Raw genomic sequence first — 13,989 nt, 5'->3', positions numbered from 1 at the left:
GTGTGGTAGTGGAACACTGCTAGTGGGTCTCCAGTGGTGATGTGTGGTAGTGGAACACTGCTAGTGGGTCTCCAGTTGTGGTGTGTGGTAGTGGAACACTTCAGTGGGTCTCCAGTGGTGATGTGGGTAGTGGAACACTTCAGTGGGTCTCCAGTGGTGACGTGGGTAGTGGAACACTTCAGTGGGTCTCCAGTGGTGATGTGTGGTAGTGGAACACTGCTAGCGGGTGTCTAGTGATGTGGGTAGTGGAACACGTTAGTGGGTCTCCCGTGGTGATGTGGGTAGTGGAACACTGCTAATGGGTCTCCAGTGGTGATGTGGGTAGTGGAACACTGCTAATGGGTCTCCAGTGGTGATGGTAGTGGAACACTTCAGTGGGTCTCCAGTGGTGATGTGGGTAGTGGAACACTGCTAGTGGGTCTCCAGTGGTGATGTGGGCAGTGGAACACCTCAATGGGTCTTCAGTGGTGATGTTGGCAGTGGAACACTGCTAGTGAGTCTCCAGTGGTGATGTGGGTAGTGGAACACTTCAGTGGGTCTCCAGTGATGTGGGTAGTGGAACACTGCTAGTGGGACTCCAGTGGTGATGTTGGTAGTGGAACACTTCTAGTGGGACTCCAGTGGTGATGTGGGTAGTGGAATACTTCAGTGGATCTCCAGTGGTGATGTGGGTAGTGGAACACTTCAGTCGGTCTCCAGTGGTGGTGGTGGGTAGTGGAACACTTCAGTGGGTCTCCAGTGGTGATCAACCTGTTCTTGCATTACTTAATAGGTCTTTCTCACGTAACATTATTTGTTCCGAGATCATTGCTGGGCTGAGGACACTCTGGTTTTATTCTGTAGCTTCTGTTGTGCCCATGATGGCTGATTCCAGGCACCGGCTTCTGTTGTGCCCATGATGGCTGATTCCAGGCACCGGCTTCTGTTGTGCCCATGATGGCTGATTCCAGGCACCGGCTTCTGTTGTGCCCACGATGGCTGATTCCAGGCACCGGCTTCTGTTGTGCCCACGATGGCTGATTCCAGGCACCGGCAGCGAAATGTGACCTTTATTAATAAATCTGTCATCTTTGCACACCACAAAGCTTGCATGTTTGTCCCAGACAATGGCGCGTGAATTGTGTTATAAGTCACATAAGTGAATTTATTGTTTAAATTGCTAGACATCTCTCTTGTCTATTGTTTGTTACATATTGCGCATGGAATAGTTGATCAGGACCTGATAGACTGTGAGGCTTGATCATAGACCGGGCCCCGGGGGCGATGACCCCTGGAACACCCTAAGAAAGATGGAACACTGCAGCAGGCCTATTGGCCCATACTTGGCAGGTCCTTCTCTAACCCAGACCCACTAACAAAAACATTTGTCCTGACCATTTTCATTGGTACTCGAGGAATAAGCTTTAATAACGTATTAACTCATGGACAAGTCCCACTCAAAACCAACCCCTCTCATCCATGTATTTATCCAGGTAGACTCCACCAGGTAGTGGATACACCACTGTTGTTTAGGTAGTGGGAGGTACAGGTGTCCCTTAACTCGTTTGGTAGCGCACTCAGTTCACACACTGACGTCCGTGGTTCGATCCCCAGTACGTGTGAAAACAGTACGCGTTTCCTTAAAACACCTGCTGTCCGTGTTCACGTAACAGTAAAATAGATACCTGGGTGTTAATCGACTGGTGTGGGTCGCATCCTGGGGACAAAATTGACCTAATTTGCCCGAAATACTCTGCATAACAAGAGGCTTTCTATATAGTAGTATGTCATTGATATCAGCTAGGACTGTATACCTTGTACATGTAGAAATAAAGATTATTATAATTATTATTAATGTAACGAATGGCCGTGACTGTTACGTTAGTGCCATTTTTCTTTACTGTCTTGATAGATCTGTGATGCTGGAAGACTGAAGCGCATCTCTGAGTCGTCTTGTGTTGGGGAGTGGACACCAGTTTCCGGGATCTCTCTCAGGTGACTTGTGTGGGAAACTGTGTTGTGGGAAGTGTTGTTGATGATGTAACACTTGTTTTCTGGAGGCTGGAGACTTTAGTGTTGTTGTTGTAGTTGTTCCTTGTGTTGTTCTTGTTTGTGTTAAGTTCATTTCTCTCATTAATGTTATCATCATTCATAATTTCCTTCATCATCATTGTTCATTGTCATCGTTCTTTATCATTATCATCAGTTATCATCATTTATCATGTATCATCACTTTCATTATCATCATGAACGTGATCATTCATTATCACCTATGTTCACTATCATCACATATGCTGCTATGTATGATCTATGTAACTGTATTTGTGTATACCTGAATAAACTTACTTATCATCGTCATCATCGTGAAACAGTGTAGGATGCTCGCCCAGCGTGAGGGGCCCTGCGGAACACCCACACTGTCTTAGGCCGCCTCCCACATTAACACCCTGGGCGTCTCTCCACCAATCAGAGAGCGAGAAGGTGGTCTCTTTCACACCTTTGAACCATCATTCGCTGGCTGGGCAAGCCACAGATTACACACCATTGGGCACTGTGTCCTCCTCCTCCTGCCATCCTAACAGGCCAATACTTCATATCTTCCGAAAATGGAATCTCTCGCAGCCTCTCGCTACTTAGCTGAACTCTGCTAACTCTGCTAACTCTGCTAACTCTGCTAACTCTGCTAACTCTGCTAACTCTGCTAACTCTGAGACTTATTCTTCAAAGTTAACTAACTACGGGAAAGTCAAATAGAAAGTGAAGAGTTAGATATAGATGATTAAAGTCATATAGGAAAATAAAGGTTAATATGCCGTGACTGGAACAATTACCAAGTAACTAACAATGCCATACTACCATGACTCGAACACTCTGAAGAGGTCCAGGAGCTGTAGATTACACAGAAGTAAGACTGTGTAATGCTCACACAACTCACACAGGAAGACCGTGTCCTACACACACACACACACACACACACACACACACAAACACACACAAACACACATACACGACTCAGACTTAAGGTAAATTTGTCAAACTTCTACACCCCATAATAAGACAAGCTCCCATTTCAGTAGGTTCTGTGCTAACACTATTCTACTCACTGCACTTTTTTTTTAATGCGACTGAAAAAAAGATGGATCCGTAAGTCAACAGCCTGAGCTCTGGAGGCCTTTTAAAGTGATATATTACATTTTAAATTGACATTTTTCAGTGCATTTATAAAAGTCTCGCTGTATAGAATACCTATATAAAAACACTATTTTAATTAATTCCCTTTATTGTATTATAAATATATATATATATATATATATATATATATATATATATATATATATATATATTATATTTATATGTGTGTCGTGCCGAATAGGTAAAACTGGTCAATTAGCAAGAACTCGTTTAAAATTAGGTCCTTTTAAAATTTTCTCGTATACGTTTAAAGATTTTTTTCATATATGTTAACGTAAAAAATAAAAATTTTGTACTATAAGAATCTTAGAAAACTTAACCTTATTATAAGTGCAATTTAATTTAGCCTAATCCAACTAAATATATTTTAGATAAGTTTATAATTTAATAATAAACAAACCAAGTGAAATATACTTTTTTCGTTTGGTTCAGAATGATTATTTGCGAAATTATTGAGAAGAATTCCATCGGACGAGGACCTGGAGGAACTACAAAGAGGTCTGGACGGGCTGCAGGTTTGATCCAGAAACTGGCTCCTGGGGTCCAACCCCACTAAGTGCAAAGTCATGAAGATTGGGGAAGGGCAAAGAAGACTGCAGACGGAGTACAGCCAAGGAAAAGGATCTTGGGGTGAGTAACACCAGGCACATCTCCTGAGGCGCACATCAACCAAATAACTGCTGCAGCATATGGGCGCCTAACAAACCTCAGAACAGTATTCCGACATCTCAATAAGGAATCGTTCAGGACCCTGTACACCGTGTATGTTAGGCCTATAATGGAGTATGTAGCAACAGTTTGAAACCCACACACAGTCAAGCACGTAAAGAAATTAGAGAAAGTGCAAAGGTTTCCAACAAGACTAGTCCCGGATCTAAGGGGCATGTCCTGTGAAGAGAGGTTAAGGGAAATCGACCTGACGACATTTAAGGACAGGAGAGGTAAGGGAGGATATGATAGCGACATATAAAATACTGAGAGGACTTGACAGGGTGGACAGAGACAGGATGTTCCAGAGATGCGACACAGCAACAAGGGGTCACAGTTGGAAGTTGAAGACTCACTCCGAGAACATTCTCTCCCTTTTCTTTAATTTTAAAATTTGAAGTCTACCAGTAGAGACATTCTCGAGTTATCCCTCGGAAGCCTTGGAGGAAGAAACACGGTTCCCACAACAGCTGTGGGATACTCCTTTTTTTTGAGGGATACCCCATAATTTATTTTAAATGAATTATCCGCATTGTATACCATGTATAGAGGTCACATTGGAACCTTTACATTGTATGTGTATAACTGTCTTATTATCGACCATTATAGTGCTACTTTTGTGAGGGGGTAGACCGGGGTACAGGCTGGGGTACAGGCTGGGGTATAGGCCGGGGTATAGGCCAGCATACAGGCCAGGGTACAGGCTGGGGTATATGCCTTGAGATAAGGACAGTAATTACACCCTCAGACTGTGAAGTGCATCATCAAACTGCCGTCCTTGGTGGTCCTTGGGCAGCCTTGCCCGCCCTGCCCACCTATCTACATCCAAGCTCTGCCCCTATCTCACCCCTCTCACCCCCCTCCTCACCCCCCTCCTCACCCCCCTCCTCACCCAGCCTAAACTCCCATAATGGTCTCAGTTATTAACATAACATTGTAAGATCATCACCGGACAAACTTGGTACGTTAATTAACTATGTAAACGGCTTAGATAACCCACAAGTTAAAGACTCGGACACCTGTCCAACTCTTAAAAATAATAATAATAATAATAATAATAATAATATGTACAAGGTATACACAGCATTTCGGGCAAATTAGGTCAATTTTGTCCCAGGATGCGACCCACACCAGTCGACTAACACCCCAGGTACCTATTTTGCTGATGGACATGAACATGGACAGTAGGTGTCTTAAGGAAAACTGTCCTTATTTTTCCAGCCATCCTGGGGATCGAACCACAGATCTCAGTGTGTGTGAGCTGGGTATCTTTATTGTGGAAACGTTTCGCCACACAGTGGCTTCATCAGTCCAATACAAAGCAAAATGGTGAAGATCAGGAGGAGGTCGAGGTAATCAGTCCCTCAATGAAGACTTTGGGACTGATTACTTCAAATTCCTTCTGATCTCACCATTCTGTTTTGTATTGGACTGACGAAGTCACTGTGGGGCGAAACGTTTCCACAATAAAGATACCCAAGTGTTGCACATGTGTCTAATTTATCAAGTAAGATAAGACAGAGAAGTCACACCCGTATGGAACCTGACGTGAGCAACAGGTCATGTCAGGTCCTGGGACCTTCATCACTTCTGGATCGAAACGTTCTGATAAGTCCCAGTGGTTTTCTTTAAAGTTGGTACAACACTCTTGAGCCATCCCGTGGATGGTAGCCCAAGAAGCGGAGCCACGAGCTGTGAATCGACCCCTGTAACCACAAATAGGTGAGCACATAGAGCCCCAAAATGTGTTAACGGGAGTACATCTGGATTAGTAAGTACGACAGCAACGTTGAGACTAGACACATTTCGCCCACCGGGTATCGTTGCTTGACGCTCGTGTAGCGTGAGTGTCATGATAATGGAGAGAGCTAAACTCTGAAGGCCGCATTTACGTTGTTTATAAGTTTGTAGTGTTATGTGACTGTTTTCTGTGATGGTTTCAGTGTTATGTGACTGTTTTCTGTGATGGTTTCAGTGTTATGTGACTGTTTTCTGCGATGGTTTCAGTGTTATATGATTGTTTTCTGTGATGGTTTCAGTGTTATATGATTGTTTTCTGCGATGGTTTCAGTGTTATATGAATAACTGTACTCGGGAGTTTGTTCCACTCATCCATAACTCTGTTACCAAACCAGTGCTTTCCTATATCCTTCCTGAATCTGAATTTTTCCAACTTGAAACAATTGCTGCGAATCCTGTCTTGGCTGGAAATTTTCAGCACGCTATTTACATCCCCTTTATTTATTTGGTTGATGTGCGCCTCAGGAGATGTGCCTGGTGTTATACTCACACCAAGATCCTTTTCCTTGAGTGAGGTTTGTAGTCTCTGGCCCCTTAGACTGTACTCCGTCTGCAGTCCTCTTTGCCCTTCCCCAATCTTCATGACTTTGTACTTGGTGGAGGTGAACTCCAGGAGCCAGTTTCTTGACCAGTCCTGCAGCCTGTACAGATCCCTTTGTAGATCTGCCTGGTCCTTGTCTGACTGAATTATTCTCATCAACTTCACATCATCTGCAAACAGGGACACTTCTGAGACTATTCCTTCCGTCATGTCGTTCACATATACCAGAAACAGCACTGGTCCTAGGACTGACCCCTGTGGAACGCCGCTCGTCACAGGTGCCCACCCTGACACCTCATCACGTACCATGACTCGCTGTCGTCTTCCTGACAAGTATTCCATTATCCACTGGAGTGCCTTCTCTGTTATCCCTGCCTGGAACTCCAGCTTTTGCACTAATCTCTTGTACAGAACTATGTCAAACGCCTTCTTACAGTCCAAGAAAACGCCATCTACCCACCTCTCTCTCTCTCTCTCTCTCTCTTGTTTTACTGCTGTCACCCCGTGTGTGTGTTTTCAGTGTTGCAGCTCAGGGTCCAGCTGTGAGAGTAGGAGTCTTCTTGAAACCTTCAGAGTTATATCAAAGGTAATGGAATATTTATTACGTTTGACCACCACCCACCTACCACCCACTACCCACTCACTACCCACTCACCACCCACTCACTAAACCACCCACTCACTAAAGCACCCACTCACTAAAGCACCCACTCACCAACCACCCACTCACCAACCACCCACTCACCAACCACCCACTCACCACCCACCCACAGAATAAGGTATATAACAAATTTCTGATGGTGACAGACCCACGAGTTTATTGGACTTCCAAAGAGAGAGAAGAGAGAGAGAGAGAGAGAGAGAGAGAGAGAGAGAGAGAGAGTAAGAGAGTGTTAAGCTTCAGGTCACTACAATAAATAATAACGGTGAGTGAAAGCCAGTGTTATTATGTAGTGTTGATGATCCTGGGTGATTGATTACATGACTCCACTCATCAATAATCAACGTATCATCAACACTCGGCAGTAACATCAACCAGCCCACATGCTGACCAAGACATGGGGGGGGGGAGAATCCTGTAGACCTCGATCTCAGGTCCTCTTCAGAAGAACAAGAAAAAATAAACAAGAGTGGTGTCTCTGGGGGGGTCAGAGCCCCGCAGCCCGCCCCCTGACCACCTCTCCAGTCCCCTACATCTTGATCCATGGAGTTGGAGCTACGATTCCCTTCCTCGGATTAAGCCTGTGTGACTCCCCATACGGTTTTAGCCCTTCCCCGGGGTTATGATTTGCACTGTGACTACGCCTGTGATTATCCCAGCGACTATCCCTGCGTACCTCTGTGACTACCTAATCGACTATCCCTGCGACTATCCCTACGACTATCCCAATGACTATCCAGTAACTACCCCTGTGACTACCCCAACGACTATCCAGTAACTACCCCTGTAACTACTCAATCAACTACCCTCATCGACTCTCCCTTAGCGACTACCCTTGCGATAATCCCTGCGACTATCCTTAAAGTATAACCCCTTTGACTACCCCAGCGACTATCAGCGACTACCCTCGCGGCTACCCCAGCAGGAGGCCAGGTAAGAGAGTATATAGGCAGATCCTGGACCAAACAAGCTGGTGGTAATGGCCAATTCAATCGTGCGAATCACCTAACATCTTATCAGCGGTCGTAAGTCATCACAAGAAACACAATCCCTTGATTAGGATGGTGGTGGTGGTGGTAGTGGTGGTAGTAGTGGTAGTAATAGTGGTGGTTGCCCACACGCAACGCTCAACTAATGGAATCAAACGCTATAAGACTCTGGCTTGTGGGCAGTGTTGCCAGCCCTCACGTCTCACCTTCCAACAGAGCCTTGACGCAAGTCTCATTATGAAACACAATTCTGTCATCAACAACAACAACACTATCAAAACTATCACTACAGAAACAGCGCGCAAGAGCGCTGTTGTGAGTCGGTTATCACCAACTTCTACAGCGAAATTGATTTGGTTATTGGCCTATTGTGCTTGTATTGGCGTTGTTGGTGGTCTGGTTGTGGCAACAGTGTTGTACAGGATAGAGATATTACCAGCTTCAAGACAACCTCGTCAATTATGGCGTGTTTTTCGCCCAGTTTGGCTACTTCTTCGCCCGACTTTCGCAACTTGTTCGCCAGGGATGGTCCTTCAAGCAATTTTGTGTCTTCTCCGTTATTTATGTGTTTATTTTAAGAGAGATATATCATAGGTGATGTGTGGGAAGAATCTGAATTATTCATGAGAGTGGTTACTGAGGGAGATCTCTCAGTGCAGTGTGTGTGTGTGTGTGTGTGTGTGTGGGTATATACTCACCTATATACATTTACCTATATATGGTTGCAGGGGTTGAGTCTGAGCTCCTGGCACCATCTCTGAGCTGGCCGCTACCAGGTTCATTCCCTCCTGGCATTCAAGAACCTAACTGTACACATTTTTTAAAAGCTATGTATGGATTCTGCCTCAAGGAACATAAATCATAACTCTGTATTATCTTTTTCAGACGATACCAGAATCAGTATGAGAGAGTGACCCATAGAAGACACAGTGAACCTCCAGTCTGACATAAACCAAGTCTTCCAGTGGGTCACTGGTGACAATATGATGTTCATTGAGGACAAATTTCAGTTACTACGTCATAGAAGAATGGGGGAAGTAAAAACATGATCAGAGCACATGGCAAACTCAAACCACTTAATAGAATGTAAGTCAAATGTGAGAGACCTGGGAGTGATAATGTCAGAAAATGTTACGTTTAAGGAGCACAAGAATGTTGCTATCGCAAGGTTAACGAAATTATTGACCTGGAAAATGTACAGAGAACCTTCACAGTTTGTATAAATTCAGTCAAGCACCTAAATTACTGGGATTGTTTGAAAACCCTAGAACTGTACTCCTTAGAACGTAGGCGAGAAAGAGACATCATAATCTACACCTGGAAGATACTGGAGGATTAGTTGCAAACCTGCACACAGAAATCACTACATATGAACACAAGATGCTTGATAGATGGTGTAAGACACCTGTGAAAAACAAGGGAGCAGTGAGTACACTAAGAGAGTACTCAATAAATGTTAATGAACCACGACTCTTCAACACCATCCCTTCATTCATAAGAATTACCAACAAACCTCAAGCAGTCTTCAAGGCAGAACTCGATAAATTCCTCAAATCAGTGCATGATCAGCCGGTCTGTAGTACATATGTTGGATTGTGTGCAGCCGGTGCTGACATCTTGATTTATAAGGCAACCAGAAAGCCTGGTCTAGGACCGAATTGCAAGAGTGGTGTCCTGGAGAGTGGAGCTGTTACTCCACTGTCAAGGTCGTACGACTTCCTGACCAACATTATGCTGAAAAATATTTCTTAACATCCGTGTGACTGATCTGTCACATGCTGTGTACAGTGTCGTCAATAACACTTTTGACAGGTTCCTGAAAGTTAAGTTTAGATTTGCCAGAAGTGTATTTCCTGCAGCGATTATTCAGTTGATGTATGCATCAGGAGATATGCTCGGTACATTACTCGCCCCTAGGTCCTTCTACTTGAGTGAGGTTTACAGCCTTAGCCCCCGAGCCTGTACTCGGTCTGGGGTCTTCTTTGCTTTTTCCCAAGCTTTATTACTCTCCACTTGCTGGGGTTAAATTCTGGTAGCCACTTGTCAGACCAGAGCTGCAGCTTCTCCAAGTTCATTTGTAGTCTTTCCTTTTCTCACTCTTCCTTTATTCCTTCTGCCATGTTCACATACACAAGAAAACCCTGTCCTAGGACTGATCCTTGTGGAACCCCACTCGATACATGCACTCATTCAGACACCTCTTCACGGACCATCACTTGTTATTTCCTTCCTGTTGGGTGTTCACTGGTTCATTGTAGTGCCTTACATGTTATTCCTGCTGCTTATCTAGTTTTTGTCCCAGTGATGTGTGGTGCCGTGTCAAAAGCCTCTCGACAGTGCAAAAACATGCAATCTACCATCCCTACCTCTCTTGTCTCACTTCTGATACTTTGTGGAAGAACTCCAGTAGGTTCGCGAGACAAGATTTTCCACCTCAAAAGCCGTGCTGGTTGTCATGTATGAACCTACTTCTTCCTAGGTGATCCATCACACTTCTGATAATCTTTTCCATAACCTTGCACACTATGCATGTCAGTGACATTGACCTCTAGTTTAACCTTGTTTGTGTGTGTGTTTGTGTGTGTGTTTGTGTGTGTTTAAATTGATAGTGGCTGGTCACATCCGTCCTGCTGCTGTTACTGTTGTTGCTACTGTTATTGTTACTGCCACTGTTATTGTTGGTACTGCTGCTGCTACTCCCGCTGCTATTGATGCTGCTGTTACTGATGCTGTTGCAGTTACTGTTGCTTGTGATGTTGCTACTGTTACACACACACACCTGGAGAGTGTTCGGGGGTCAACGCCCCCGCGGCCCGGTCCATGACCAGGCCTCTTGAAAAATATAAACCAATCATGGTTCCTTTGTGTTCATTGAACGTGAGATCTTCCGACATTATCACTCCCAGGTCTCTCACATTTGACTTACGTTCTGAGTTTGTCTTGTACTCTGATCTTTGTATTTCCTCCATTCTTCCATGACGTAGTAACTGAACTTTGTCCTCATTGAATATCATATTGTCAGAAGTCCACTGGAAGACTTGGCTGGAAGTGTTACAGTTGGAACTGTTGCAAGAGAACTGTGTATTGCCCGGATGTATGGCCCCCACGAGTTTAGCGCTTCGCATTAATCTGTATTGTGATGTCATAGTGATGGCTGTCTTCCCTACTTGGTCCCTCCCCTCTCTTCCTCCCCCTCCTCCACCAGTACCCCCACCTCCCCCCCAACAAGGGGGGTGGACCAGGCTGGACCACCAGTGAGTCTAGTTAACGTTGTCCCCTCAGGCTCCTAACCTCCCCTACCCCCCTTAAGACCCTCCCCTCCTCCACCCCCAACACCCCTAGGGGTCCTCCCCTTCCACTCCACCAACCCCCTAATACCTTTCCTTAACTCTTCACTCCTTTACCCTCTCAAGACCCCTTTCTCTTCTTTGTCTCATATCCTCTCCTTTATCTCCTCAACTTAGTTCTTCCACACATCTTGTTCCATTTCTTTATCCTCTTTCTTTTCCTTCTCTCTCTCTTCCCCTCTCCTTCTTACCTTTGAAATACCTTTGAAGTCTTTTGGGAGTGCTGGTGTTCATGCAGCCCGGCCCTGGGCCAGTCTCGTTTGGTCAACCAGGCTCTTGCTGCCGGCGGCCGCTGGCCCACATCCATCACAATCTGGTTGATCTGACACTTGGCAGAGGTACACGTCCAGTTTTCTTTTGGAAATTTCTACACTTGTTCTGGCTGTGTTTGTGATTCTTGTGGGAGACTATTGAACAATCTAGGACCACGAATATTGATACAACGTTCTCTTATTGTGACCACGGCGCAGTAAAAGATTATTGTCCTCCTATCTTCCTCCCACCATCTCCTCCTCCTCCTCCTCCTCCTCCTCCAGCAGGTGTCTGGAGGCTGCCCCACACGTCGTCACCTTCACAGGTATTCCCAGCCCTGGAATCATGGTCTGAGTGATGAGATGATGATGATGGTCGGGGTCTGCAGTTATTTCCTCGGTGACTCCTACCAAATACCTCCTGGAGGAGGGGAGGGAGAGAGGGGGAAGGGGAGGAGTTGGATGGGGGGGGAGGACAGAGAAAGTATGGCAGAAATGCTTCAGTATGGTTATTAATGTGGAATGGTATGTGTAAAGATTTCTCTCTCTCTCTCTCTCTCTCTCTCTCTCTCTCTCTCTCTCTCTCTCTCTCTCTCTCTCTCTCTCTCTCTCTCTCTCTCTCTCTCTCTCTCTCTCTCTCTCTCTCCAGCACCACCAACAACCACAGTTAACGAGGCCTCACCACCTCAAGTCTAACAAGGTTGTTAATACAGACCAATCACCTGCCGCCTCCCACTCTCGGGAAATCGTCAAATCATCGCTCAACCGCACCAAATTACAGCCTTGATTGGCTAAAGCAAACAAGGCGGGTACCCGGCTGCCGTCCCTAGGTACCCCTGACCAGGGTGGTCCGAGAGAGAGAGAGAGAGAGAGAGAGAGAGAGAGAGAGAGAGAGATGACATGAAAGAAGCTTTTTGATAATTTACCAATGAGAAAAAAAACAGAAATAAAAAACATTTGAAAAACGGGTAGGGTTGAAGTCAACAGTTCCGTTATAAACGGTATTTTTTAAGACAAAAACGGATGTTGAGTTATTTCAAGTATTGTTTCATCATCATCATCATCATCATCATCATCATCATCATCATCACCATCACCATCACCATCACCATCATCATCATCATCATCATCACCATCACCTTCACCATCATCACCATCACCATCATCACCATCACCATCACCATCACCATTACCATCATCACCATCACCATCACCATCATCATCACCATCACCATCATCACCATCACCATCACCATCATCACCATCACCATCACCATCATCATCATCATCATCATCACCATCACCATCACCATCACCACCATCACCATCACCATCATCATCATCACGGATAAACTATCTCATTTGCGTCCGTCAAGACGACTTGGGTGGCGCAAGTTGAGCCAGACAGCTTAATTGATGGTCTGGCTCGGACGACCCAGGTGGACGACCAGGTGGACGACCAGGCAGTGGGTCGTCCAGAGGATGGCGAGTCGTCCAGGGGATGGTGAGTCGTCCAGGGGATGGTGGGTCGTCCAGGGGATGGTGGGTCGTCCAGGGGATGGTGAGTCGTCCAGGGGATGGTGGGTCGTCCAGGGGATGGTGAGTCGTCCAGGGGATGGTGGGTCGTCCAGGGGATGGGGGGTCGTCCAGGGGATGGGGGGTCGTCCAGGGGATGGCGGGTCGTCCAGGGGATGGCGGGTCGTCCAGGGGATGGTGGGTCGTCCAGGGGATGGCGGGTCGTCCAGGGGATGGGTCGTCCAGGGGATGGAGGGAGGTCGTCCAGGAGATGGAGGGAGGTCGTCCAGGGGATGGTGGGTCGTCCAGGGGATGGAGGGAGGTCGTCCAGGGGATGGCGGGTCGTCCAGGGGATGGAGGGAGGTCGTCCAGGGGATGGAGGGAGGTCGTCCAGGGGATGGAGGGTCGTCCAGGGGATGGAGGGAGGTCGTCCAGGGGATGGGTCGTCCAGGGGATGGCGGGTCGTCCAGGGGATGGCGGGTCGTCCAGGGGATGGCGGGTCGTCCAGGGGATGGTGGGTCGTCCAGGGGATGGCGGGTCGTCCAGGGGATGGTGGGTCGTCCAGGGGATGGAGGGAGGTCGTCCAGGGGATGGCGGGTCGTCCAGGGGATGGAGGGAGGTCGTCCAGGGGATGGAGGGAGGTCGTCCAGGGGATGGAGGGAGGTCGTCCAGGGGATGGAGGGAGGTCGTCCAGGGGATGGTGGGTCGTCCAGGGGATGGAGGGAGGTCGTCCTCACTCAGCATAAACATAAACTGGAAAATACAACAAGTTTAGCACAAGTACCAAACTTTAATAGACTGAGCAAGAATATCAGCGGAATATTAAATATCAACAGAACATTATATACTGATATTAAAGAAATATTATATTAATATCAGTAGAACACATTAATATCAACAGAACATTATAATATATGCCATATACATAATACTATTGTGAATACGGATCCTGTTAAAGACCTGTACACGGGAAGACTGACCTGTACACGGGAAGACTGACCTGTACA

General features: G+C 46.3%; 1 long non-coding RNA gene across 1 annotated transcript in view; it reads left to right on the top strand.

The window, feature by feature from the left end:
* The window catches only part of LOC138853812 (uncharacterized), a 110,650-nt gene extending 99,691 nt beyond the window's left edge, over positions 1–10,959 (top strand). Inside the window, exon 3 of the long non-coding RNA XR_011392976.1 lies at positions 8,755–10,959. This is a non-coding gene — a long non-coding RNA (uncharacterized lncRNA). The remainder of the gene's footprint in view (positions 1–8,754) is intronic.
* Positions 10,960–13,989: the final 3,030 nt, after the last annotated feature.

Source organism: Cherax quadricarinatus, chromosome 41 (assembly GCF_038502225.1).
Source record: "Cherax quadricarinatus isolate ZL_2023a chromosome 41, ASM3850222v1, whole genome shotgun sequence".
Classification (NCBI taxonomy): Eukaryota; Metazoa; Arthropoda; class Malacostraca; order Decapoda; family Parastacidae; genus Cherax; species Cherax quadricarinatus.
The sequence above is the reverse complement of the archived record's forward strand: the minus strand, read 5'-3'. Positions and strand labels throughout refer to the sequence as shown.